This window comes from Myotis myotis, unplaced genomic scaffold (assembly GCF_014108235.1).
Source record: "Myotis myotis isolate mMyoMyo1 unplaced genomic scaffold, mMyoMyo1.p scaffold_m19_p_1, whole genome shotgun sequence".
Taxonomy (NCBI): Eukaryota; Metazoa; Chordata; class Mammalia; order Chiroptera; family Vespertilionidae; genus Myotis; species Myotis myotis.
Window position 1 is genome coordinate 185,201,510 of NW_023416313.1, and position 27,673 is coordinate 185,229,182.

General features: G+C 42.6%; 1 pseudogene; it reads right to left on the reverse strand.

The window, feature by feature from the left end:
* On the reverse strand, positions 1-22,896 carry LOC118678156 (annotated as a pseudogene).
* Positions 22,897-27,673: the final 4,777 nt, after the last annotated feature.

Here is a 27,673-nt window from a genome sequence, read left to right on the forward strand (position 1 = left end):
TTAGTCCTGATGAAGGTGAGGTGATGCAAGTCCATTAAAAAACATTTGCTTCCAACCAGACTCCTTCCTCAGTAGGGCTCCTCTATTCTGGTGTCTGTCATGCTCTTGGTCCTTTCTTGGAAATAGTTATCCTGCTGAACTTCATTATGAAGCAGGTCCCAGTGCATCCTGCTGCTCTCCTGGCCAGGGGACCATCTAGGTGACCTCTCCTGGGACAGATGTCGGTTTTTTGAAAAGCTTCTGCTGGCAAGCCATATTGTAGCACTTGGTTTCAGAGCCATGAAGACAGCTGGTAAAAGAGGAGATGAGGACACAGCAACACTCATCATTGACAGCTCGAGACTGTTTGATAACAGGAATGGCTGTGAGCCGCATCTCAATCGAGTCACTATCATCGGCTGCACTGACTCCTGATATGGCTTTGGAAATGGAATTACTGGAAATTGCTTGGTCTCACTTCATGATCTCTTCAATTCAGTCTCATTCCCATAGAGGGCAGATGCCCAAATCTTGGTGGCCATGGTAGCCAAGGCTTTCTTGTGAATATCTGATGGAGGCCTCACTGTAGCATCTGGTGAGGAAAAGTAGGCTGGATCAAGATGAAGGGCAGGTGAAGTGACCCAGGGGGAGGTACAGCTGGATGAAGAGGGAATGGAGGAGTCATGAGATGCTAGCATTGGATGCCAGAAGGGGAGGAGGGACTCCAAAGCTTGAGGAGAGAAGTGGTAGGGGTGGAATTGGGGGTGGGGGCAGACCCATTAGGTGAAGGGCTGAAGGAGAGCGACTAAAGTAGGTACAAGGTTCTCAGAGGGGTTGGCTCATCCATAGGCAGACTCACTAGACTCTGGGGCATGGTCCTCTGGAGCTATTCCCACTCTCGAGACTCAAACACATTCATGTTCCTGAGCTTGTGGCTTAAACTGTGACAGGTTCTTCTAGATGTCTGGCCTCATGTCCACTTTTTCTCCTTCAAGAACTTCCTGGCAGGAATCCCAACAATTTGTGGACAGAGTTTTCAGAGGCTACCACCTCCTCAGTATTCCTGGCCATTTCCTCCATTCTCGGCAAATTTTAATCCCCCCACACCACAAACTCCTACCAAGTGAGTAACTTGGTTCAGCTGCTGGTCTCCACACTGACTCCCATTGGACTCACTGCCATATGCTAAGACTTGCCTTTCTTAAGTTATTATCATTCCTGTTTATTCTGCCTCTGGCTTATTTTTAATCTGTAAAACATTAGATGGTTCTGTTTCCACCTTTATCAGGAAAAAAAATCTTTCCCGATTTAGATCCAGATCTTTAAATGTTCTCTTTCTGGCAGATCCTAAGCCTTGCCACTTCATATGAAAAGCTTCCTAATCCCATTTCCTTCATTCACGTATCTTCTCTCTGAGGAGCACAATATTGTACCAGTTCCAGCCTCCCCAAACCCAGAATTCCTCACAGCCCTCCTTCCCTGACCTCCGGCGAGAGACCCTCCCCCCTGCCAGGCACTGAGATTCAGATGGGTTGTTTAGATGCTCCTTTGTCCTCAGCGTTGTGGTTTTCCAATGAGATTTTCTGCAGCATCAAACATAACATCTTTGTGAACCAGTCCCTAGCACAAGGTCATGCACAGGAAAACACTTAAAACATTCCTTATATGAAGATTGAGCCAGATCTAAATTCAGGAAACACAAATAAAACATTTTAAATGTGATATTTTAATACCTAACAATATTTTGCTTTGGGTTAATATTAGAAGCCTCAGTGAGCAGGGTCACATAGCTATGATGTACTTCTTAATACTTAGAAACCAAAAGTAATTTAAAAACACACAGACAAGTTATATGAGTTAGAGGAGAATCACAGGACCAACCATATTTATATATAATATTGATTGTTCTCTGTGCTATAACGATAGTAATATTATAATGTCCCAGGATCCATTACCAGTGGTATTCCTTTGTGTCTGTACAGCCCTAAAGGCATAGGGAAAATTATGTCACTAAATAAGAGTTTAGGAATATTAAGCATGAGTGGACTGGTAGGGATAATCTAAATCAGCTCCTTGATTTTATACTTGTGGACTCTGAGGTAAAGAGACTTGTTTTTATGTAGGACAGCTGGCTAGTTAGTGGGATAGTGAGTCTTCTTACGGCCAGGCCTGTATCCTTCTAACATGCTATGTGCATATGGGGAGTAAGCCTGTTGATTCTCTCAAGCTGCAGGCTTATCAGGAAGCCAGGATGGACTTCTAAGGATCTATATAAAGGGAAGAAAGTCCCAAAATGCAGACTAAAGTTTTATGAACAAGATATTCATTATAGACTCTCTTTAATAGCCTATAATTAGAAAACTAGAAATTACCTGAATTCCAAGAATAAGGGAATAGTTAAGTAAATAAGAGGATAATGGAATGATAGGATAATGCACAATAAAATATTGTGTAGCCATTAAAAGTGTTCTATAAAAATTAATACCGTGGGGGGAAAGCAGGATACTAAATTTATGTCTATAGTATTTCACCTGTGTGTGTGTGTGTGTGTATGTATGTATGTATGTGTGTGTATATATATATATATATATATATATATATATATATATATAATCAGACTAGCCCTAGATGGTTTGGCTCAGTGGATAGAGTGTTGGCTAAGGGCAGATGCATGGGTTGCGGGCTTGATCACTATAGGGGATATGCAGGAGGCAGCCAATCAATGATTCTCTCTCATCATTGATGTTTCTCTTTCTCTTTCCCTCTCCCTTCCCCTCTGAAGTCAATAAAAATATATTTAAAAATACAGACAAAACATACTAAAATGGCAACTGTGGTTATCATAGTATCTTTGGACGCTAGAACTAGGTGGGTTTTTTTTTTTTTAAATAATGTTCTATACTTTTCATAATGATTTTCCAATAGGAAAAACTTCCAAGCAGAAATAAAATGATCTAAAGTGTATTAGTTAATAAAAACCTATATATTTTATATAAAATATGGTTTTCAATATGTCTACATCAGTCTTTGAATAATAGAGGGTATCTATCAGGAGAAGCCAGATTATAGTTAATTTGTGACCCTGACAAGAAAACTTTCAGGTGTTTGTTTTTTTACTCTAGGTCCAGCATTATTTTTCCCCATTATTTAAAATTCATTCATAAACCACAGATTACCTTGATTTTGCTGTGTGAGGTAGTATAAAAATAATAATCATTATGAGTTTGGGTCCTCCAAGAAGCAGATGCCAAGATGGGGTTAGATGTGCAAGAGAGGGTAACAGCTGTGAAGGATAAAGGGGGAGCGGGCAGAAAGAGTCCTCAGAGGGAAACAAAGGTCTGATCCCTTGGAAGCAGAGGGAAGGAAGGTTGGGCAGTAATGGTCTCAGACTGCAGTGCAGTTCCAAAAGGTTCAGCCAAGGCCATTGGGAGTCCTTGCGTCAAGTTACCCATTGAAAGAGTCTCGTGCTGCACAGGAATAGGACCACATTTGTACCTGCATCATGCTCAGTCATTGGCTGGGAGCAACCTATGGGAATTGTGACCTTGGTGCAAATGCAGTGGTACATTCTGAGAGGCAGCTACCAGCACCTTAGATTCTACTCATCACAGTTGATATCTGAGCAGTACAAGTTCAGGACTGCCACAGTCATTAAGATGCATATTATAAGAAGATGGATAGATGAAAGGTTCCCTAAGACTTTGAAACACAGAATGAGTGACCTTGACATTTTCTTAAAGTTCATCACAGCAGGCAGATGTGCCAAGAGGCAATGCCACCCTGAAGCAACTTGGAGTGAAGCACATTTGAATTTGTGGGCTAATAATTGCCTCATGGAGACAGAAATAGTTACCGTGTGCATATTTAACTTCTGTAGATGAACTCTGGCTGGGGACAGGCAGCTCATCTCTTCTGCTCTACTTTGGTTTTGGTTTTGCTAATTCTCTGTTTCAGGTAAATATAATGAAGATAATAATATATTGCAAATGAGACACCAATTCAGAAATTTTCTGTTTTCCCGTTGGAAGTCTTGGCTCAACAGAGACTGTAATTACTGGAAAGCAGAAATGTAAAGCTGTCATACTGAAGTGTTTCCTCTATTTCTCTGAGGCATTTAATCAATTCAGCCAAAGCAATCAACAAAACCGGTTGTTTATTGTTTTACATTCCAAATCGCCTAATGACTGACTGGGTTTCTTCAGATTTAATTGACTAGATGTCGAACTGCCGTGATAACATAAACCAGCATGCCCACATGGCTCTAAAGGTGGCAAGATTGCAGAGAATTTACTATAGCTAATATTAATTAGTAAAACTATTTTCAATTTTCTTATACTTGAAACAAAAACACACTTAAGTTGCCCTAGCTAGTGTGACTCAGTTGGTTGAGCAGTGTCCCATGCATCAAAAGGTTGATAGTTCAATTCCTGGTTAGGGCACATGCCTGGGTTTCAGGCTCAATCTCCAGTAGGGGGCATGCAGGAGGCAGCCAGTGGATATTTAGCTTTCACATCAATGTTTCTTTCTCTCCCTCTCCAAAAATTAATTTTAAAAAACATTTTAAAAACAAAAAACAAAAAAAGACACTTAAGTTGTAAAATGGTTAAAATAGCCAGGACACATGGATAAGATAATAAACAGGAATTTGCGCACAGGTGGGGTCCCTTGGCATTGGCTGCCGATCGGGGCCAATCGGGGCTGGCCGGTCAGGGTGAGGGGAGGCACTGCGGAAGGTTGGGTGGCCACAGGAGGTTGGCTGTGGGAGCTCAATGACCACCCGGGAGCAGCTCGTGCATTGAGCATCTGCCCCCTGGTGGTCAGTGCACGTCATAGTTACTGGCCAGTCATCCGGTCATAATGGTTACTTAGGCTTTTATATATATACTAGGGGCCCGGTGCACGAAATTCGTGCACTGGGTGTGTGTGTTGGGGGGGGGAGTGTCCCTCAGCCCAGCCTGCCCCCTCTCACATACTGGGAGCCCTCAGGCGTTGACCCCCATCACCCTCCAATCGCAGGATCGGCCTGCGAAATGGGCAGGGGACCCTCACTTCCCCCCATCACTGGTTCTGCCCCCAGCCCAGGCCTGATGCCTCTGGCCCAGGCATCAGGCCTGGGCAGGGGACCCCCAGACCCCTCCGATTGCTGGCTCTGCCCCTTGCCCAGGCCTGACGCCTCTACCAGAGGTGTCAGGCTTGGACATGGGACCCCCATCTCCCCCCGATCACTGGCTCTGACCCCCGCCCAGGCCTGAGGCCTCTGGCCCAGGAATCATGCCTGGGCAGGGGACCCCCATCTCCCTCTGATTGCTTGCTCCACCCCCCACCCAAGCCTGACGCCTCTGACCCAGGCTTCAGGCCTGGGCAAGGGGACTATCATATCCCTCCAATCCCCGGCTCCGCCCCCCACCCAGGCCTGATGCCTCTGCCAGAGGAGTTGACCCTCATCACCCTCCGATCACCAATCACCGGATTGGCCCCTTGACCAGGCCTGAGGCCTCCGGCAGAGGTGTCAGGCCTGGACAGGGGACCCCCAGCTCCCCTCAGTTGCAGGCTCCGCCCCTGCCCAGGCCTAACGCCTCTGGCCGAAGCATTAGGCCTGGGCAGGAGACCCCCAGCTCCCCGCGGTTGCCCAGACCTGACGCCTCTGGCTGAGGCGTCTGGCTCGGGCAGCAGGGACCCGCAGCTGCAGCGGCCCCGCGATTGTGGGCTCCGCTTTAGGCCCAGGCAAGGGACCCCTAGCTCCCGGGACTGCCAGCTTCGACCGTGCCCAGCTTCCATCGCCGTCTCCACCCCTACTTCCTGCTATCACTGGCCAGGGCGGCAAAGGCGCCTGATTCTCCGATCATGGCTGGGGGGCAGGGCAAAGGCGGCCCCAGGGCCGCCTTTGCCCTGCCCCCCAGCTCTTAGCTCCCCCCTGGGTTTCCGATCACTGTCAGTGGCAGGGGGCTTCTTCCTGCTTTCCCTTTCGCCTCCCTGCATTGTGCCTACATATGCAAATTAGCCGCCATCTTTGTTGGCAGTTAACTGCCATCTTAGTTGGCAGTTAATTTGCATATAGCCCTGATTAGCCAATGAAAAGGGTAGCGCCGTACGCCAATTACCATTTTTCTCTTTTATTAGTGTAGATAGACTAGAGGCCCAATGCACAAGATTTGTGCACAGGTAGGTTCCCTAGTGGCTGCTGGCCCCCTGGTCAAACTCCCAGTTGAACTCCCAGTCAAGTATTTGCATATTAGGCTTTATTATATAGGATGCTTGATAATTTTTTTAAATTACCTTGCATACTTGAGGATGAGTATATTAAAGCTTTGTCTATGGGATTTTCATCAGTGTGCTTGGAGTTTCCAGGGTAGAACAAACTCTATTCATGTCCTACTCATGGTGTGATTTCAATGACTATATTGTTTAGCAACTCCCTGTTTCTCCTTCTCTCCAGTCCCTGGCAACCACCATTCTACTATTTGATTCTATTTTAGACACTTATTGTAAGTAGAGTCATTCAGTATTTCATCTGTGATTGGCTTATGTCACTTAGCATAATGTCCTCAAGGTTCCTCCACATTGTCACAAATTGCAGAATTCTCTTATTTTTTAAGGTAGCATAACATTCCATTTGTATGTATATATCACATTTTCTTTAGTCTTTCATCTGTTGATGGACACTTAGGTTGTTTCCATATCTCAGCTATTGTGAATAGTACTACAAAGAGCATGAAAGTGCTAATATATGTTCAAGATTCTGATTTCATTCAATTCTTTTGGATAAATTCCCAGAAGTAGGATTGCTGGATTATGTGGTAACTTTATTTTTAATTTTTTGAGAAGTCTTCATACTGTTTTCCATAGTGGCTACACCATTTTGTATTCCCACCAATAGTGTATAAGGGTTTAAATTTTTCCACATTGTTGTCTTTTGTTATTTTGATAATAACCACCCTAACAGATATGAGGTGATATCTCACTGTTGCATTTTCCTGATGACTAATGGGGATATTAAGCATTTTTTCATATACCTGTTGGCCGTTTATATGTTTTCTTTGGAAAAATGTCTATTCAAGTCCTTCACCCATTTTTTAAATGGGGGTATTCCGGTGTTGTTTTTTTGTTTTTATTTAGGGTTTTTTTTTGGTTTTTCTGCTATCAAGTTATAGGAATCTACACGAATAATAGACAAGTATGTAAATTGACCGTACCTCCACAACTCCTCATAGCCAATCAGGAGGGAATATGCAAATTAGCCAGACAAAGATTGCGGCGGCCACGGAGCCAGCCAGAGCAGGTGGGATGGCTGCCAAAGGAGGGGCCTGTGGGCAGCGGCCATGAAGCAGGCCCCAGCGAGCGGAAGGCTTGGGTCGCCCCTGGCAACAAGCCTGGCTTCCTCCCTCGCCGGGGGCGACCCAAGCTTCCTGCCTGCCCTGGCCGGCCGCTGAAGGAGAGGCCTGTGGGCTGCAGCCACAGAGCCAGCCTGAGCACGTGGGAGGCTTGGGTCGCCCAGCCAGCCACCAAGGGAGGGGCCTGCAAACAGCCCTCAACTCCTCACCCAGGCTGGCCATATCCCCCCAGCAGGGACCCTCACCCCATGGGGGCATGGCCGGCCTGAAAACCACTACAGGCCCCTCACCCAGGCCACACTGCCCCCCAAGGGAACCCCCACCCTGATCTGGGACACCCTTCAGGGCAAACCAGCTGGCCTGCACCCATGCACCAGGCCTCTATCTATACTAATAAAAGGGTAATATGCTAATTAGACCGGGAGACTTTTCAGGAGACCTTCTAGACGTTCTTCTGGACAAAGCCATGGTGGTGGGGCCGTGGTAGAGGCGGTTAGGGGCCAAGAGAGGAGGGAAGTTGTGGGTGATCAGGCCAGGATGAGACGGCAGTTGTGGGTGATCAGGCCGGTGAGGGGGGCCATTGGGGGTGATCAGGCCGGAAGGGGGGGGCAGTTGGGGGCAAGCAGGCCATCAGTGGGGGTCAGTTGGGGGCGATCAGGTCGGCAGGGGGTGGCAGTTGGGTGCGAGCAGGCTGGCGGGGGGGGGCACATCAGGGTGATCAGGCTGGCGGGGGGGAAGTTGGGGGCAAGCAGGCCAGCAGGCAAAGTGGTTAGGGGCAATCAGGCAGGCAGGCAGGTGAGCGGTTAGGAGCCAGCAGTCCCAGATTGCGAGAGGGATGTCCAACTGCCGGTTTAGGCCCGATCCTTGGGGGCCTAAACTGGCAATCGGACATCCCCCGAGGGGTCCCAGATTGGAGAGGGTGCAGGCCAGGCTGAGGGACACTCCCCCCCACCCTCGTGCATGAATTTCGTGCACCGGGCCACTAGTTCTTTATATATTTTGGAGATGAACCCTTCATCAGATACTAGTATATGGTTTATAAATATTTTCTCCCACTCCACACATTGTCTTTTCACTCTGTTGATTGTTTTATTGGCTGTGCAGAAGATTTTCAATTTGATGGAATCCCACTTGTTTATTTTTGGTCTTGTTGCTGTGCTTTTGGGGTCATACCCATGGTTGCACAGGCTGATGTCATGAAATCCCCTCCCCCCCCCCCCCCCCCCCCCGTTTTCCTCTAGGAGCTTTACAGTTTCAGATCTTACATTTAAATCTTTATCCCATTTGAGTTGAGCCCTATTTCGTTATTTTGGAGGTGGATACCCAGTTTTCTCAGCATGATTTTTTAAAGAGATTATCCTTTCCCCATTGTGTGTTCTTGGCTCCCTTGTTGAAGTTCAGTTGACCATATATGTTTAGATTTATTCCTATTCTGTTCTATTGATCTATATGTCTGTCTTCATGCGAGTATGTTTTTTTGTTTTGTTATTATGGTCAGTTTGAATTTATATTTTGAAGTCAGGAAGTGTGATGGCTTTGGCTTTGTTCTTTCTCAAGGTTTATTTGTCTATTTATGGCTTTTTGTGGTTCCATAAGAGATGTAGAATTGTTTTTTTCTATTTCTTTAAAAAATGCCAATGGCATTTTGATAGGAATTGCAATGAATCTGTAACTTGCTTTGAATAGCATGGACATTCCAATTCATGAATATAGGCTGTCTCAGCATTTGTGCCTTTCATTTCTTTCATCAATGTTCTATAGTTTCAGTATACATGTCTTTCATCTCTTTGGCTAAATTTATTTATAAATGTTTTGGGGTTTTTTTGGTACTATTGTAAATGAGATTTTTTCTTAATTTCCTTTTCAGATTTTTGTTGTTATTATATAGAAACACAATTGTATTTTGCATATTGATTTTGTATCCTGTAAGTTTACTGAGTTGTTTTATTAGCTATAACAGTTTTCCTGTGAAGTCTTTAGGATATATATATATATATATATATATATATATATATATTCATGTCATCTGTAAACAGGGACACATTTGCTTCCTTTCTGATTTGGATGTCTTTTCTTTTTCTTACCTAATTGCTCTGGCTAGGACTTCCAGTACTGTATTGAATAGAAATGTCAAGAATGGGCATCCTTGCCTTGTTCCTGATCTTAGAGGAAAAGCTTTCAGTTTTTCACCATCAAGTATGATGTTAGCTGTGAGCTTTTCATATCTGGCCGTTATTTTAATGACTACTTGCTCTGATTTGTGTTACTCCAGAAAGAGAAAGAAAAAAACAGATTATTTTAATTTGTGATTCATTTTATAAGTGTGATTCCTGCACCAGCATGCAGCCCGGAACTTGTTATAAATGCAGATCTTCCAGGGCCACCCCAGACCTACTGAAACGTTGGGAATGGGCCAGCAATATGTGTTCCAACAAGCCATCTGGGTGATTCCAATTCATGCTAAGAGGAAGTGTGGCTAATACCATTTTTTCTAGCATATTCTTCCAAAAAGTATTCTATGGCATCTTAAAAAGTGTTATAGAGCATCGGGGTTCCTTATTTGAATACGTTTGGGAAATTGTGGGCTAAATCAGTTAAGTAGAACCCATGGACCACGTCCCTTCACAGAAGTCCCACACAGGCCATTTCTCCTGATCTGTCACTAACGTGCAAGCACCTGCTTGTGCTCACAAATAGCACATCCCATGTTCTTTCTCCCAAGAGCTTCGTTTCCACCTCTCACAGCCTTTCAGAGAGAGAGAGGGAGAGAGAGAAAGAGAGAGAGAGAGAGAGAGAGAGAGAGAGAGAGAGAGAGAGAGAGAGATCTCCTTCCCTCAATCCAAAGCCTGCCTCTCTTTTTTTCAATCCAGTCTGACTGACAGGTGGAAAACTCAATGTGGTCTGATACCCCACACCTTCTACTGCAAGGCAATCACAGTAATTAATGGGCAACATATTAACCAAAGTCTAGGTTATTTGGTCTTTAATAACTACCCTTTTAGGACGCATTCAGTACAGTTCAAACACATATTTAGAAAAAAGACACTTTCCTGCAAAGACACAGTCTTGCTAAAGACATATCCAATTCCTATTTCTAAACGGAATGAAAATATCTTGGTCTGAGGCATCTATATTTGTGTTATTTCAGTGGTTCAGGGATCTCCCAAAATTAATATGGAGTTATATGCTTTACATCTATCTGCAATGCAAAACCTAACAAGGGTTTGTCCATAGAATAGATTTCAATTTCCATTTTAACATGAAGAACTTAGTTATGGAGTCCCAGATGGCAGTTTTTCAGTTTCGGCAACTTAACATTCAGACTCCAGATTCAGCAAAACTGCAGGTAACTTAAATATACTTATTTGTCTCTGATATAGGGACTACACCATAAGACTTAAATGAGGGCGTCCAAATTGCTTTTTCACTTATTAAAAAATTCATATACTTCAATGCTTTTAAATGTTAGTTTGTTTCACTGTTGGGTTAACATCATTGGCCAAAGAGCAGGAGGATAGTATTCAGAAAAAGAGATAGTCTAGCCTTTAAAGAAAACATTATTGCATTTCCTGTCTATCTTTGCTCCTGTCAAGATCTATCTCCACACAATGAACTATAAACATTTAATGACATATATGGAAGAAGCCTTCCAAAACCAGAACTCTAAAGCTGATAAAATCTGGGTAAGAGAGAACTTGGAGATTAACTCAAGCATGACTTCAGATTTAAAACTTGCTAACAGAAAACACCAAATTATGCCAACCTACTTGTGCCCAGCCGCTGTAATGAGAACAATTCAGTTCTGAAGGGGAAAGGGCACTAATTTAAGGGTTGTTGGCATGGCAAACAATAGATGACGTCTCATCCCTTTATATCCTGTAATACATGTGTGTCATCCCAGCTTTTCCTCCAGTTCCTCTGACTCAAATTCATGCATTGTTAAAAACATATTAAAATGCACTGAATGAGAGCACTGCAAAACAAAAATAGAGGCAGTTGTTGATTGCAAGCCAAATAATTTTGGCTTTTCTTCCTTATGTGAATGCAAACACACTGTCAGATACCCATATATACGAATGGAAAATTATTTATAAAGGTGGCTGATGACTGAGGTTCTCAGAACAGTTATAACAGCAGGGAATTAATTCACTGTCATGTTATCTGTGGAGGGTTGTTCCTTCACTCAGTGTCAGACCACATGACAGATACCTCATTTCATGTTGTCCAACCCTACACAGAAAACTCTTGCGTAGATTACAGTAATGAAACCCAGGTCTTTCCCCAGGTGCTGCTTGTTCTTTCTCTATGAAAAAAAGGAGGAAAAAAAGGAAAAATATAGACTAATTGTCTTGAAAGTTTGGAGGTCAGATCTTAGAAAATGATCATTGGTAAAACAGTCACATCTATTAAATAAGGGTATGGAGTTCACCAGAAACTCTATGGGAGTTAGAAGAACACGAATCTAGGGAGATGACAACAGTAAAAACATAACTGGATTTTAAATGTGTGAAATACATATGTGTGAAAGGTTTTGTTTTGATTGTATGAGGGGTTATAGCCTCTAATTAACCTTTGAAGCAAATCAGAAAATCAAAGTTTTAGTTGTCTCAGAGATTGCCCATAACCATCCTCCCCATCTTCTTAGTCATAAGATTTGAAGTTGGATACATGGCTTCCCAGTTTGTCTACATATCTCAGGCTACCTTATAACCCAGGTGTAACCTATGACAAACTTCTGATAAAAGGGACTTGGGAAAGTGATATGTGCATCTTCCAGGCTGTGTCCTTAAAGAGAAGGTGCATGCCCTTCAGAGGCTGAAATGTGGTTGAGGAGGTAGGTACAGGTGACACCTAAGTGATGGGAACAATTAGATGGAATTCTGGGTCCTGATACCATGGTGTAGTCAAAGCAGCTGCTGACTGCTTATACATAATCAGAAAAATTATTATTTTAAGTCCTACTGTTCAGATTATCTGTCATAGAAGTTGAATGTGTATTCTATTTTTTAACAGTTTTTAAAAATATTTTTTATTGATTTCAGAAAGGAAGGGAGAAGGGAAGAGAGATAGAAACATCAATGATGAGGATCATTGATTGGTTGCCTCCTGCATGCTCTCTACTGGGGATAGAGCCCACAATCCTGGCATATGCCCTTTACTGGAATCAAACTTTGGACCCTCCACAGGCCAACACTCTATCCACTGAGCCAAACCAACTAGGGCTGAATGTGTATTCTATTAATGAAAGGTATGTTTGTTAAAAAAGAAAGATGTGCCCTGATTGGATAGCTCAGTTGGTTAGAGAGTTGCCAAGGTTTCAGGTTTGATCCTGGTCAGGACACATATAAGAATCAACCAATGAATGAATGATTCATTCTCTTTCTCTCTCTCTCTCTCTCTCTCTCTCTCTCTCTCTCTCTCTCTCTCGTCAATAAGTAAAATTTTTTTTAAAAAATGAAGGATGTGAAACTTCTAATCCTCGACAACAAGGGTTAGTAAATTATGGCCACAGGTCAAATTTGGCCTGCTGCTTGTTTTGTAAACAAAGTTTTATTGAAACACAGCCATGGTCATTCATTTTGTATTGTCTTTGGCTGCTTCCATACTATAACATCAGTATTGAGGAGTTGTGACAGAGACCATGTGGCCTACAGAGTCTAAAATATTTATTATCTGGCCCATAACAGAAAAAAGTGTCCCTGCTGTAGAGGGGAAGAAAAGGAACACCTGGTCCTCCAATATAAGTCAGAAATTCGGGAGAACCAACTGCAAATAGGAAATTGTGAAAAAGAGAATTTAAAATCAAAAGCCAGGAATGTGACTAAATATGCAGGTGGTTAAAATAAATGTGAGTGGGCTAAAGTCCTCCACTAAATATGCTAACATTCGTCAGGTAAGATGAGTTAAGCTTGGAGTTGTGAGGAAACTGTTAGGAAATTTGGGGCATTCAGATAAAGAATAAGAGAACTTCAGAGGGGCAACAGCAGGAAGAATTTGGTATGGGTAGAATTTACCAAGAAATTCTGTGTTTAAAATTCCAAGTAGTTGTTAGTAATCATTTCAGCTGAGAAAGAAGAAACTGAGAGAAAGGCATTCTCATTTCTACAGTGATCCACAGAGCCTTGGGTGAGATAGTCCCAGAGCAGGGAGGCTATAGGAAAGGTGGGAGTGATGTAAAAGTAAGTTCTACCCAAACAGAGGCCAAATTCAATTCAATGGGATCAAGTGCTTGGGTATCACTTAATCAGTGCAAACTGTCTATTCTACCATTCCCTTACATTTTAATTTTTATTAAAATTGTATACTTAAGAATCTTATGGAGCTCTTACCACTGGAGAAATACAGAGAAGAAACCATGATATTGATTCCAGTTATAAGTAAAGGAAGTATAGTTTCTTTGACCCTCTCACTTCCTCTTTCCATCCTCCTTCCATTTTTCTAGTTACTCTTCTCCCTTTAATGTGATCAGTTTCCCATGCCTGATTGCTGGCCTCAACCCCACTACATCTCAGCTGACCCCATAGGTTGGCTTTCATTGCCATTGTTCCTATCAAAATCTAGCTCTTTATGCCATTTTCCCTTGATCCCCTTCTCCAGTTGTTCCTGGAGCCAGTCTGCTTACGCAGATTGAGTTAATGCAGTGTGCCTGTCCAGTGTTTTAAAGCATTACATTGGTGACTTCACTGAGTTTTATTTTGAGGTTATAATCTAAAACTTCACCAAAGGTTAATATAATAAATTGCCATGTGGAGAATGGTTTGCATCTTTTCCTGAATTACTGTTGAAAAAAAACTTCATTCTGCTGTTTCCAACATACAGAGTCACTTTTAAGAATTTAGTATCAGAAAAAATGTCTTTCACCTGACAAACTGGTGGCTTTGCTCTTAACAGGTGATAATCATATAATGAATCATAATAAAAATTTCAGGCTTCAGGAAACTTGGAGCTCAGTTAATGTGTAAGTGCAGTTTAGGTTTGGTATATATTTATTTATTCTTTTCTGTGGCCTCTCTACTAATGGCCTTATGAGAAATGTATTTTTGATTTGGGGACACCTCATGTTTTCTTAGAAGATAACAAAATATGTAATATAAATTTGATTATAAAATGTCATTCCTCCCAGAAGCCTGTGGAAGCAAATGACTTAACACAAAGCAGTGGGTATGATAATCTGGGACATGACATGGCCTTGGAGGAGATTTTTCTAGACTAGTGGTATTTTTAAAAATTTTATATTTTTACTAGAGGCCCTATGCATGAAATTTGTGCACTTGGGGGCGGGGGGAGGGGGCGGTGTTCCCTCAGCCTGGCTTGCACCCTCTCGCAGTCTGTGAGCCCGCGCCCCATGGGCCTAAGCCAGCAATCGGACATCCTTAGCGCTGCCGCTGAGGCGGGAGAGGCTCCCGCCACGGCCGCTGAGCTCACCAGTGGTGAGCCTGGCTCAGGGCTTCTGGCTGAACGGAGCACCCCCTGTGGGAGTGCACTGACCACCAGGGGGCAGCTCCTGCATTGAGCGTCTGCCCCCTGGTGGTCAGTGTGCATCATAGCGACTGGTTGTTCCCCCGTTCAGTTGATTTGCATATTAACCTTTAATTATATAGTATTGATTTCAGAGAGGAAGGGAGAGGTAGAGAGAGAATCATTTGATCGGCTGCTTCCTGCATGCCTCACAATGGGGATCAAGCCCCCATGACCAGAAATTGAACTGTGAACGCCTGGTTCATAGGTTGACGCTCAACCACTGAGCCATGCCTGCCAGGCTGGACTAGTGGTCTTTTGGTGTCCCCCAAATCACACTCTGAGGGTGCTGCTTTTACAAGCCCAGGCCCTGCCCACGGAGACTCTGCCTGTTTGTGTCAGGAAAAGAGAATTTGGTGACAGCCTGCTGGGAGCTGGGAGAATTGCCTTAAGAAAGCTATTCAAGGTGATTTTGAAAAGCCAATTTATAATCTAGTCTTGCTTGGAGAGTTATGCAGGAAGAGTCTTTGAGGGGAGGAGGTGGAAGAGGAATTTATCAACAAACTCTTCTGATATAAATATTCAAACCTAGTTTTCATTGGTCTAAATGCTATTTTTGCATCTAAAATCATGCCCTGAGGAAAAAAAAATCAGGGCAACTAGGGCATGCCTGTGAACACCTGGGACTTTATAATAGTTCTAGTTCTAAGTAAAGGTTCTATTTCTTTTATTCATCTCCCCCAACCTAATTCCCGGCTAGTTCCCACTTAACTTAGAAGAAACCTTCACTTTAAAAGCCCCTTCACTGTGGATCTTCTTTACGTGATGTAAAATGGCCCCTTTTAGAATTTCATTCTGCGCAGCTGGACAAGCAAGGGGGCGAGACAAGTTGCCACAGAAACTGCTGTCGGTTCTAGGACTCTTTATACTTTGCTCCTAAAAATAAGATGTAAAATGTACTGAGGGTGTGATTAGCACAGCACAGAAGGGAATTTCTAAAAAGAGAGCCAAGCCTTGCGCCCCCACAGGAACGGGGGTGTTCTTCTCGTAGCTGGAGGACAGGACAGAGATCCGGGAGCAGATGCTCAACACGGCTCCTCCCTCCAAAGGTGTGGGGAATGACAAATGGGAAAGTGCTTTTGCAAAAGAAAACAGTCTCTGATCAAGCATAATGCATATAAATTTCAAGGTTGGGGTGTCCTGAAATTACCCAGGAAGGAACTAGAACTCTTCTCCCCAACCTACAAAAATGCCATAGAAACTTGGCCAAGGGACTGACTGGATCAGGACTTTGTAGTTCAGTGTCTTGCCCATTTCAGGATGCTGTCATATACCACCCTTGGCAGGTGGGCCCCTAGTCAGCCTGGACATGCTCAGTGACCTTTACTTCTTTAGAAGACATCTGACAGCTGGACTTTTAAAATGTTGTTGGCGTCTACCTTCTGTCACTTCCACTCGCTTGCTTTCGTTTGCCTCCAGGGACAACCAAGAAAAGTCCATTGCCACAATATTTTTTGTGTGTCTTAATATGATCAACTTCACTTACTCCCAAAAAGGAGCAATTAGCCCAACTGTCCATTGACAGCTCACAGAGGCTGATCAAGCTGACGACTCAGTTCCTTAGATCTTGGCTTCGATGCAAAATGAAATGCCATTAAAACTGTTCATTTCATGCTTACATACAGAAAATGTCTATGTGTTTTTCAGCACATTCAACATCTGCTACTGCCAGGTACTGTGCTGGGTGTACACATTATTTCATTTTATCCAGTTACAGGAGGTCAGGACCTTTGTCCCCCTCATTACAGAGCAGTGGTTCTCAACCTTCTGGCCCTTTAAATACAGTTCCTCATGTTGTGACCCAACCATAAAATTATTTTCATTGCTACTTCATAACTGTAATGTTGCTACTGTTATGAATCGTAATGTAAATCTGATATGCAGGATGGTCTTAGGCGACCCCTGTGAAAGGGTCGTTCGACCGCCAAAGGGGTCACAACCCACAGGTTGAGAACTGCTGTTATAGAGGAAATTCAGTTCAGTCTGAATGGGAGCATCCTCGTGGGAGTGGGCACAGAGGAAAGACAGTGGCAAGGGCACAGACTACTGAGTCAGAGGGGGCTGAGCTTGAACACCAGTTCCTCCACTTACTAAATTTGTAATCTTGGGTAAGTTATGTAACCTCTTTAAACTTCAGGTTTCTCATCTCTGAAAACTGGGATGATAAAATGTCATACGTTAGTGGAAGTAAAAGAAGATGTTTAAAATGTCGAATGTATAGTGCGTGTTCAATAAACCCTGGTTCCCCTTCCCTTGCCTTGCAATCCTAGAGGCCCCCTACTGCCGTTGTATAGCAGAGCTGTCAATCAAGTCACCTTAGATGCAGATGCAGTCAAGCCTGGAGAAGCTGTCTGTACAGATATTAAATAGTCAATCTGAGCAAATGAACCATTAAATGACTAAATCCTTTGCAAGCGGAATATGGTGAAATGATAAGAGCTGTTAGCATAAAAGATTTTACCTCCCCCAAGGAGGTAACATGGAGATCTCATAGCCTACTAACCTGGAAGTTTTCGAAAAAGTAAATATGTACAGACCATGGAGATAAAGGTTAAAATAGTCTTTGTGCAGGGTCTGAAATTCCTTGCTGTGACTGCTACTGCTTATCCCTCTATCTTTACTGGTTTTCACTGTGCCTCACCTGTTCTTTATATCCCTAAAGGGACAGACAGACAGCCCCTGGCCTCAAAGCCCCTTGCTTCTTTTGCCCTCAATTTCTCCCTACCCAAGTGGACCTCACAGGCAGCCTTTTTAGTGAGGCTTAGACTCCTTTCATGATCACCTCGCTGGGCCCTGGCTTCAGAGAAAATGCCACCCACGGTAGGAAGGGTCCCTCCTGACCTTCAAGGGAATCTAATAAATGTAAATTCTCAGGGATGATAATCTGACTCGCAGTGGTTCTCAACCTTCCTAATGCCGCGACCCTTTAATACAGTTCCTCATGTTGTGGTGACCCCCAACCATAAAATTATTTTTGTTGCTACTTCATCACTGTAATGTTGCTACTGTTATGAATAGTAATGCAAATATCTGATATGCAGGATGTGTTTTCAGGGGTCGCGACCCACAGGTTGATAACCGCTGGATTAGGGCCTCACTATTTTTTATGTAAATATGAAACTCAATTAAATAACAAAGACACTTGCATTTTGGAATGCTTGCCAGACAGACTAGGGTTTAAATCCTAATTCTGACACTTTGAGTGTTGCCATGGGTCAATTGCTTAATCGGGCCTTGACTATTACAGACATTGATTTCTCCTACAACAATGCACTGCTGTTAGATGGGTTGTTCTGCTCCACAGAGCTCTCCATGAATCCAGGCTAGCAGGATGGCTCTGCCATCCTCAGCATTAAGCTTCACCATCACCATTCATCACCCATAATCATCATTTTCAAACAACTGGGAGCAAAGGGATGAAAGAGTATATAAATATAGGATAAAGAATTTCCTTTAGCCAAGTAAATCCAGCATTGTACAGTGGTTAACACTTAGTCACATAGTTGCTTCGAGTTAGTTAAGGGAGATTGGAAACATAATTGTTAGTTGATCAGCCATGTATCCAGAAAGGAGAGAACAGATGTGGGGAGACAATCAAGACTCTCCAGCATAAAACCCTGTAGGATAGTGATTTTATTATCCCCATTTTACAGATACATGAAAATGATATCCGTTGGCCTTACCACATACTTCATCATACAGAAGTTGCCTGCTTGATAGCGCTATGAAAAAGGTCATTGGAAGGCACAGTTGACATGCCAGGTATGAAGAAGACACCCTGTGAGGAGGGGGGGCTGTCTTTCAAAGCCATTTTATGGTACTGTGTCCCAAACAGGTTGGCCACATGGGCTGGGGAATCAAGGGATAGAAGTCGGAGACAGCACTGCTTCCCATTATTGCTAATGGCCTTCTTGGGGACTTTGTGCTTCCCACTCTCACAACATTTGTCCCTGTGGGTCTAGAAGGTCCTTGTTCACAGAGGGGCCTGCCAGCTGGTCACTTAAGGCTCCTTGTGCCGGTAGACTAGCAGGCACACAAAGGAGTTCCCACACTGCCAGACATAGTTGATGCCGATCATTATGAGGAGGTAAGCCTGATACAAAATGGGGGTGGGAGGAACATAATTGGCATTCAGGTGATCTACTGAGGCACCTTGTGATCCTCCCATACCCAATTTTAACTGTAAATGGGCAAGTGTGTCAACCACAGATTGATAAGGCAGAGTAAGGTAGAGCCCAGACTCTTCAGTGATGTGTATCTAAGTCACCCCACCAGGCAAGCCACTTAGACTATGGAAGTAGTAGCCAGGGATGAGGGAAATCAAGAATAGGTGGTAAAGGAGGGTGTTAATAAGCATCAGTTACAGCCTTGGGACCAACTACCACTGCAGAAATCTACTTTCTTCCTCTAACCTTTCTCTTGTAAGTTTCACTGGGAATTGTGACAAATTAGGATTCAGGACTAGTTATATCTAGATGGGGTGAACTTACTGTGAGAGGTCAATGGATTTGAGCACTGCATGGTTTGTTCTGTAGTAGATGCTGCTATACCCAGATAACCTATACCAAACCTATGCACATATCTTCCATCTTCTTCAAGTCCCATGGCTAGATGCTTGGGAGGTTATATATTCCCCTACTGAGGACAGACAATAATAGACTGTTACAGGCAGGACAACTCTGCATTGTGATTTTTACCCATAGCAACCCCTCTACCAACCACATATACGACCAACACCCCCCCCCCCCGCCCCGCCCCGTCCGCCCGCCGCCTCCCAAATGGATCAGGCTACATGAGACTACAACCTTCTTCAGTATTTTGCTCTTCCCTATCCTGCCTCATTCTTACAGGTTTCTCCCCTGCCCCCCCCCCCCCACACACACACACCTTATTTTTCTTCCTGAAAAGCACTCCCTCAATAAAACTCATGCCCCAAACCTCTATTGCAGGCTCTGCTTCTAGGAACCTAACCTGAGACTGTGCTATTTCTGACTCTAGGAGGCAGAAACAATTATTAAGCTGATTCAGACCAACTGGAAGACAGATTCAACCAGGGGTAGACTTCAGAAGGGAAATAATCCCATGGTATATTTAGGGGAAACTTAAAAAAACTCCCCAAATGTAAGTATTGGTGAAGCCTAAAGACTGAAGAAAAAATAACTGAGTACAGCTGATCTCAATAGCCAAGTAGTAACTAGCAATGACAGTGCCATTATTTAAAGTAGTATTAAAAACATAGATATTTTGAAGAAATTTAATATCTGAACAGCCATTAAAAAGTCTTCCATTATCTTCTGAATTGGTCAGACTCTTAAAGTAGTTTATCCTATTTGATAAAAGAGAGTGTGGAGAAACTCCAGACCATGTAGGATACAGCAACGAAATTTATTAAAGTGGGCAGAGTATGGAAATTACTTCAACCTCTTGGGAGGTGGAAAGATGAGTAGATTCCTGCCCCTACTTGCCAAATCTTAAACGTTTCTCTTACCCTTTGAGTCAGCATGGAGGGACCTGGAGAGTATTATGCTAAGTGAAATGAGCCAGTCAGAGAAAGACAAGTATTATATGATCTCACTTATATGTGGAATCTAATGAACAAAATAGATCCAAAGATGTTGAAGTATGCAACAGACTGACAAATGTTAGAGGGAAGTGGGGAGAGAGAGGTGTAGGAGGGAAGGAGGTGGAAGAGATTAACCAAAGAATTTACATGCATATATGCATAAGCCATGGACAGACAATAGTGTGGTGAAGGCCTGGGGAGGGGGAGGAGTTGGGTGGAGAGAGTCAGTGGGGGAAATATTTTTTAAAGGCACAAAAAAGAAAAAAAGAGAGTAAAATGTGGGGGGGGGGGGGGAAGGGAAGTTTATGTAGTAGAGGCCCTACCTGGTTGAATCACATACCCACTCCTGATAGTCTCAATACCACATTTCTATCTCAAGGCTGTATCCTTGGATCATCTTCTGGGAACAGGGAAGGCAAGCAAGTGCACCTTCCAAAACACAGGGGAGGGAGTGAGGAGCTGCTGATTGACCAGGACCTGCCCAACAGTAAGTACAGAAATTGAGAGTAAGATCTTAGAAGCTTTTATAGCAATGTGATCTTGCTGATATCCAGTATTGTTTATTAGTAATTCAATTGTATTTTACAAAACTGTTGGTCTATGACAGTGAGAACATTTTTTAAAACTCATCCTTTATCACAGATACTTTGAGAAACATTAGTTTAAATATCTCCTGCTGAATTACAGGATATACTCAAAAGTGTCTTGATTAAACAAGATGGTGAATAAATCTGGGAATCTAAAAACATACCAAATGGCTGAGCTTGAGGAAAGAATGAGACAGAAATCCCCAAAGCTGATTATATTGGAACACTAGAGGCCCAGTGCACGGATTCATGCACTGGTGGGGTCCCTCAACCTGGCCTGCACTCTCTTGCAATCTGAGACCCCTCAGGGGATGTCAGACTGCTGGTTTGGCCTGATCCCTGCAGGCCAGGCCGAGGGACCCCACCAGGTGCATAAATCTGTGTACCAGGCTTCTAGTATATAAGATCTTTGGTTAATCTCTTCCCACCTTTCCCCTTCCCCCCTTCCCTCTGAGATTCATCAGTCTGTTCCATGTCTCCATGCCTGTTCATTGAGCGTTTGCCCTCTGGTGGTCAGTGCACATCATACCTACTGGTCGAACAGTCAAATGGTCAAACAGTCAAACAATTGCTTAGGCCAGCGGTTCTCAACCTGTGTGTCGTGACCCCTTTGGCGGTTGAACGACCCTTTCACAGGGGTCGCCTAAGACCATCCTGCATATCAGATATTTACATGACGATTCATAACAGTAGCAACATTACAGTTATGACGTAGCAACGAAAATAATTTTATGGTTGGGTCACAACATGAGGAACTGTATTAAAGGGCCAGAAGGTTGAGAACCACTGGCTTAGGCTTTTCTATATATAGATGACATGTTGTGTTAGGACCATTTTAAACTTTAGATCTATCCTTGAACAAATTTAATATGGTTCTCTCAGTATAAAGTTTATTAGTATGTAGAAGATCAAGATGTGAATATTGAGATAGCTGGTTTCATTATTTACTTACCTGAAGGCAATGGATTAGAACCAGATAGTTCCTTGGGAACAGTGCTCACCTTGAATCCTTTTATTGAGCTGACTATGGGTAATGGGAAGGACTCCAAAAATAAAGTTAGTAATATATGGATGAGTGTGTGCAGAAAAGAGTAGGAGGAATTCACTGTTCAATCGCAGAGCAGTGATGACTGACATGACTAAGGCTGTATATAATGGAAGACATTTCTGACTGAAATTATTAGGAGATGAATGAAAATGTCAATCTCTTAGTGACAAAGATTTCTCTCAACCTCAGTTTGAGTTCTGATTCTCCCTTGGTTATTCTGTCATTTGAAATCTTAAAACAGCTTGGCATTTCCTTTTCAAAAATGCCACCAGTCATAATTCAAGTAGTAATTTAGCTCCACAATGTTAACTTTAGGTTAAAACACAGAGTAGAAAGAAGGAATATTTATATTGCAGGGGATTTTAAATCCATGACTTTTATGACTTCTACTAGAGATAATACATGGTATAATTATTAGTTATCTTCACATCATTATTCATCCATTTATTTTATACCATACTAGAGGCCCAGTGCATGAAATTTGTGCACAGAGGGGGCGGGGGGTTGTCCCTTAACCCGGCATGCACCCTCTCCAATCTGGGACCCCTCAGGGGATGTCCAACTGCCAGTTTATTGTGCCATCGAATGCCACTAAGTTAGGGTACTTCCTCTCACAATTCAGGACTGCTGTCTCCTAACCACTCGCCTGCCTGCCAGCATGATTAATGCCTAACTGCTCCCCTGCTGGCCTGATCACCCCAACTGCCCTCCCCTGCCGGCCTGATCACCCACAACTGCCCTCCCCTGCCACGACCCACCTCCTCCGCTGGGACCCGCCTCCTCCACGCAGCCTCCTCCAAGCCGCACAGAGCTGCAGGACCCCCAGGCCTCACTGCGCAGAGCGGCCACCTCTGCTGTGTGCATGGCCATCTTGTGGTGGCCATCTTGTGGCAGCCATCTTGTGACGACCATCTTGTGATGACATCGAGTGAGGGCGTCACGTGAGGGCGTGATGCCACCTAGGCTTTTGTTATGTAGGATGATGTGTTGGGAAATAACCCAAATGAATTAGCTAGATTAATAGAAAGTAGATTGGAATAAATCTAAGTCTGCAGAATGTAAGATATTCATGCCCATGGGAAATGGGAACTTTATTTTTCCTTTTGAATCTATTATGTTTAGAAAATGGTCTGAGAAATCCATTGCCCCTTTCATTCATCCCAGCAGCCAACTGGGCTAAAAAATGTACATATATCAGGGTCTAAATGCTTAATGGCTCTTATAAACACAGGCATGTTTTATTGGCTTTTAAGAAATGAGATCAGAGATGTTTCTTACATAATCCTAGGCAGTGTAGAAAGCATTTTTGATCCGATAACTCATTATCCAGTGTTCTGCCTGTAGTCAAATTGCTACATAAAACAGACTCGAGTTTTTAAGAAAGTTGTATTTTAAAAGGAGACTTTATATTGGATAGCTCTCTCATGACCTTGTTCAACACCCGGTTCCATTGTATAATCAACCTTGCCTCCATGACATTCTTTGTAGTCTAACCTGAATTTTTTCAGTAATCATTGAATCTCTCTTTCTACAGCTTCTTTCTAGAATTGCTTTGCTAAAATATGGCTGTAGGACAATGTATGAGACTCATATTCACAATTATTTGAAAGTTTTCTCATTGAACTTGAGACTTGCTGGACTTTTCCTCCCAAAGATGCACCAGAGGAGGCAAAGCAGGACTCCCCTGATGGAAGCAAAGCAGAATGTGTAGGAAGAGATGGAAAGAAAGCAAGATGGCAGAGGTGGCTGTGTCTCCTGGGAGTTTAGTCTCCAGGGAAGGCTTTATACTAGGGTTTCCTATCCGTGATCCAATACTCCCCTGTGGCTAATAATTTCTGATTGCTTTTCATGTATTATTTCCAGAGGGAACATTGCTCTTAACAAAAAATACCATGCTATATCAGAAGAAAGACCCAGTAAAAATGGCAAGTGGGTGAATGTAGAACTTACCAGCTCACACATTAATTATCCCTGGTGAGGCGAAGTGTGGGTGAGCTTAATAAAGCTTTTCAAAACTAAATTTCAAATGGCTGATAGATGTCTATAGACTCCGTCAACACATATCCTGTGTAGACATTTTTTTCATTGATAACATGAAATTTTAAGAAAAAGTTTTATAAAAGTATACAACAGAATCTGCTGAACATAAAATCCAGGAGCCTTTCTTCGCATTAACTATGTTACAGCTTTTTCATGTATATACTAGTAAGCTTAATAAAGTACCCTAATTTAGTGGTATTTGATGGCACAATAAACTGTTATAAAAATCCCCTTCTCCCTGCAAAGACATTGAATTCTAAGGTATACTAATACTGTTGATAATTGCCTTCAATTAATTGTTGTTTGAGGCTCTATAAATACATATTATGTGGGGTAATCCCTAATATACTCCAGTAAAAAAATACATAGGTTCAAACGTTAATGTAGTAGAAAGGTTGATTTTTTGGTTTCTGTGACCAGGGACTGTGGAATTCCTGACTTTGATATGCACAAAATCTTATTTAATCTTTATTTGGTTTTATTCCCTTTTTGTTTGCTTTATGTTTGTTTTTGAAAATTAAACCTTTAAGTAAGTCTACATTTCTCCTTACATACTTGGATTGAAAATGGTAGGTAAATATTTTCTATTGTATCTCATTAAAGGATGATTATTGAACGTATATTTCTCTTGATTAATTTAATCGCTGTCTGTCACTGTTGTTATTTTATATTACTACTTAAGCACAGAGATAAACTATTACATATTACTTTTATTACACGTATTATATCTATAGAAAATGGTACCATTTGTAGTAGGAACTTTTGAAGGCTATCATAAAAATGCATTTATAAAAATTTATTAAAATGCATTTATAAATATAAAACAAACTTCACTTATTTATGAACATTCTAAAGAAGTATCAATAGAAAACTAAGTTTAATCTGTATAAATTTTCTTCATCATTTCATAAAAAAATAAGGATTGGGTCAGTTCATGCATTTATCACATTTGAAGACTAGCACTTTTTTTCCATAATGAGGAAGAAATATTCATTTTTCTTGGCTAAACAAGTTTGCTGGTGTGTGTGTGTGTGTGTGTGTGTGTGTGTGTATGTGTGTGTGTGTGTTTTTAACCAGAAATGCTGTACTTTGGGGCATGATAAGCATATTGTTAGTCAGCTGATAGCTAGCTGTTTCCTAGTTTCCGTAGTATGTGAGCTCAGCAATCTCCTCTTAATGGGCCTGGGGAAATGTTGAGACCACTTACAGCCATGGCGGGAGCAACATGCACCTCTGCCTAGCGCGAATGCCTCCAGGAGTCCAGCAGGAACACACAGCAGAGAGGTGGAGGCTAGGCCACCTGCTGCCCTAGGAGGGCCATGCCAAAGGCAGGTGTAGGGTAGGAATGTTCTGTGGCGAAGAGCAGCCTGTTCCCCAGGAGCTGCTGGTGCTAGCTCCTTCTTCGCTGCTTTTAATATAATGTTAAAATGTGCTGCACCTGGGCCGGTGGCGGCAGGGGAGAAGGCTGTGGCAAGAGAAGGTGAGGGGTGTGATGAAGGATCACATGTCCACTCTGCCCAGGGAATGTGTCACTGGCCCCAACTCAGAAAACAGGGGAGGCCTCTACATTTTCTGTGTTCGGCACCGATGCAATATCACACACACCTTTTGTGTTAGCCCAGAAGTTAGTGCTGCTAGATAGCACCTTCTCGATTTTATAATCCAGCTTCCAGATGAATAAAAATACCATGTCCTTAAACATCAATATAAATGACCTGATGTGTCAAAACTTGAAGTTTCTTGGTGGCTAACAGACCCTATTTTAGTGGGTAATTTTACTTTGAGATTTTATTGTTTTTAAAAAAACATATATTGAACACATCAAAGACAAAATAACTTCAATTTTAGGTCACCGGCAGCTACAATTTATATATGTCAGGAAATAAGAGTAGAGACTTATTTAGGCATGGTCATTTGAATACAAAGAGCCTGAGATGAGTATTGACCTTAAGTTACGCCCCCCCCCTATTCATCTTATGCTCATGTTTCCATTTATATTGTCGGGTTCCTGAATTTTAATAGTCAGCATTTACAACTGTTTCATTGATTGTCTCCCATTTGTTTTCCAGGAAGCGTGTTTTTTCAAAAGCACCTCATAAATCACTTTTACCCACTCCCCCGTTCGAGCAGGATATGTTCTTTTCTAACAATACATGTTGAGGCACAATTTGTTCTCAGTCCAAATGATATAAAATTGGCTGTGAGCCACTGCTCAAGTTCCTGTTTTTGTATCTCCCCCTGCTTTTGGGAAAGATACCTCCTTTGAACACAGCTCTGATTTCTGTTCTCCTTAGTAAGATGCATGCAACATCTTAAACGTAATTTTTTTAGAATTATTTTTATTTCATCTCATTTTAATCATCTTTGAATTTCATCAGAGTGAACCAGAATTTCTGTGGAATCACATTGCCTAACAAAGGAGAAGCTAACAAATCCTTAAAATAGTATTTTACTTCTTATGAATGATAATTATCTCAAATGTTGATTGTCATCATAGGCTGATGCTACAAGGGAAGCCCAGCGATTTGCTGGTAGATTGTAGCACTGTATGAAGAGGAGCAGGTCTTCAGTGTGGGAGTTTGGGTTTTAACTCCCACAGGAAATTGCATGTCCCAACGTTCATTCTTTAACTTTGTGTAAGTAGTGTCTCCCCTCTGGCTTGACTGCAAGGACTCCCCTTTCCTCCTGTCCAGTCAGGGTGGACTCTGCCCACAGATAGGAGCTGCTTGACCCAAGCTGCTCACCTCCCTCTTCTTTTCCCTCCTCTCTCTTCATCCCAACTGCTGCTCCATGAAAGACCAGGCCAATTGTGTCTGGAGGCTCAGCCTGACCAAACTGGGGCCCACAAAGCATTTGAATAGATAGGCAAAATACCCCTCTCCACTTGCCAGAACTCCAGAAGTCTCACCCCAGTTCCTGTGCCCTTTGCTAGAAGGAGAAGGGAAGCCCCAGACTATGACTTTAGTTTAGAGTTAAATGTTCACAAACCAATAGTATCAATGATGCTTCTGATTTCTAGAACTATTAGTACATTATCACAATTCACCTGTACAATGCCCATGAGCACTGGAGAGATCCAACAAAGGAAAATACAGAAAACTGTGGTCTGTTTTCATATGACTTCCTTCATGGAGAAGAGATTTACTAATTTCACTGAGAATCGCCAAGAACTGTCAATGTATTACAGATCCAATGGTGCCTAAGCTCAGTGTATATTTCCCACCTATTTTCTATGTCTAAATGCTATTTTTCCTTTGGAAAGGGAAATTATAATCCAGTTGTAACATTTCCCCCAGTAGTTGTAAAGTGTTCCTTCTGTTTCTGTCAACTGTATTTCAAGATGGAGAGTGCTACTAGAAATTTACCAGCCTGTCTGGAAGATGTAAGAGTAGTAGACAGATCACTCAGATAATGCGCAACATACTTCAAAAAGCTATATAACGGCTGCAAATGGTGTTACACCTACTCCCTTCAAAAATATGAATAAGAACGTTTTTGAGACAGAAACGTCATTCAAAGGAAGTCAAAACAATGTAATGCACTTGGGACATACACTACATTCATGAAATAGAATATTAAATCCTGGTAATACCATCCAAAATTCTGC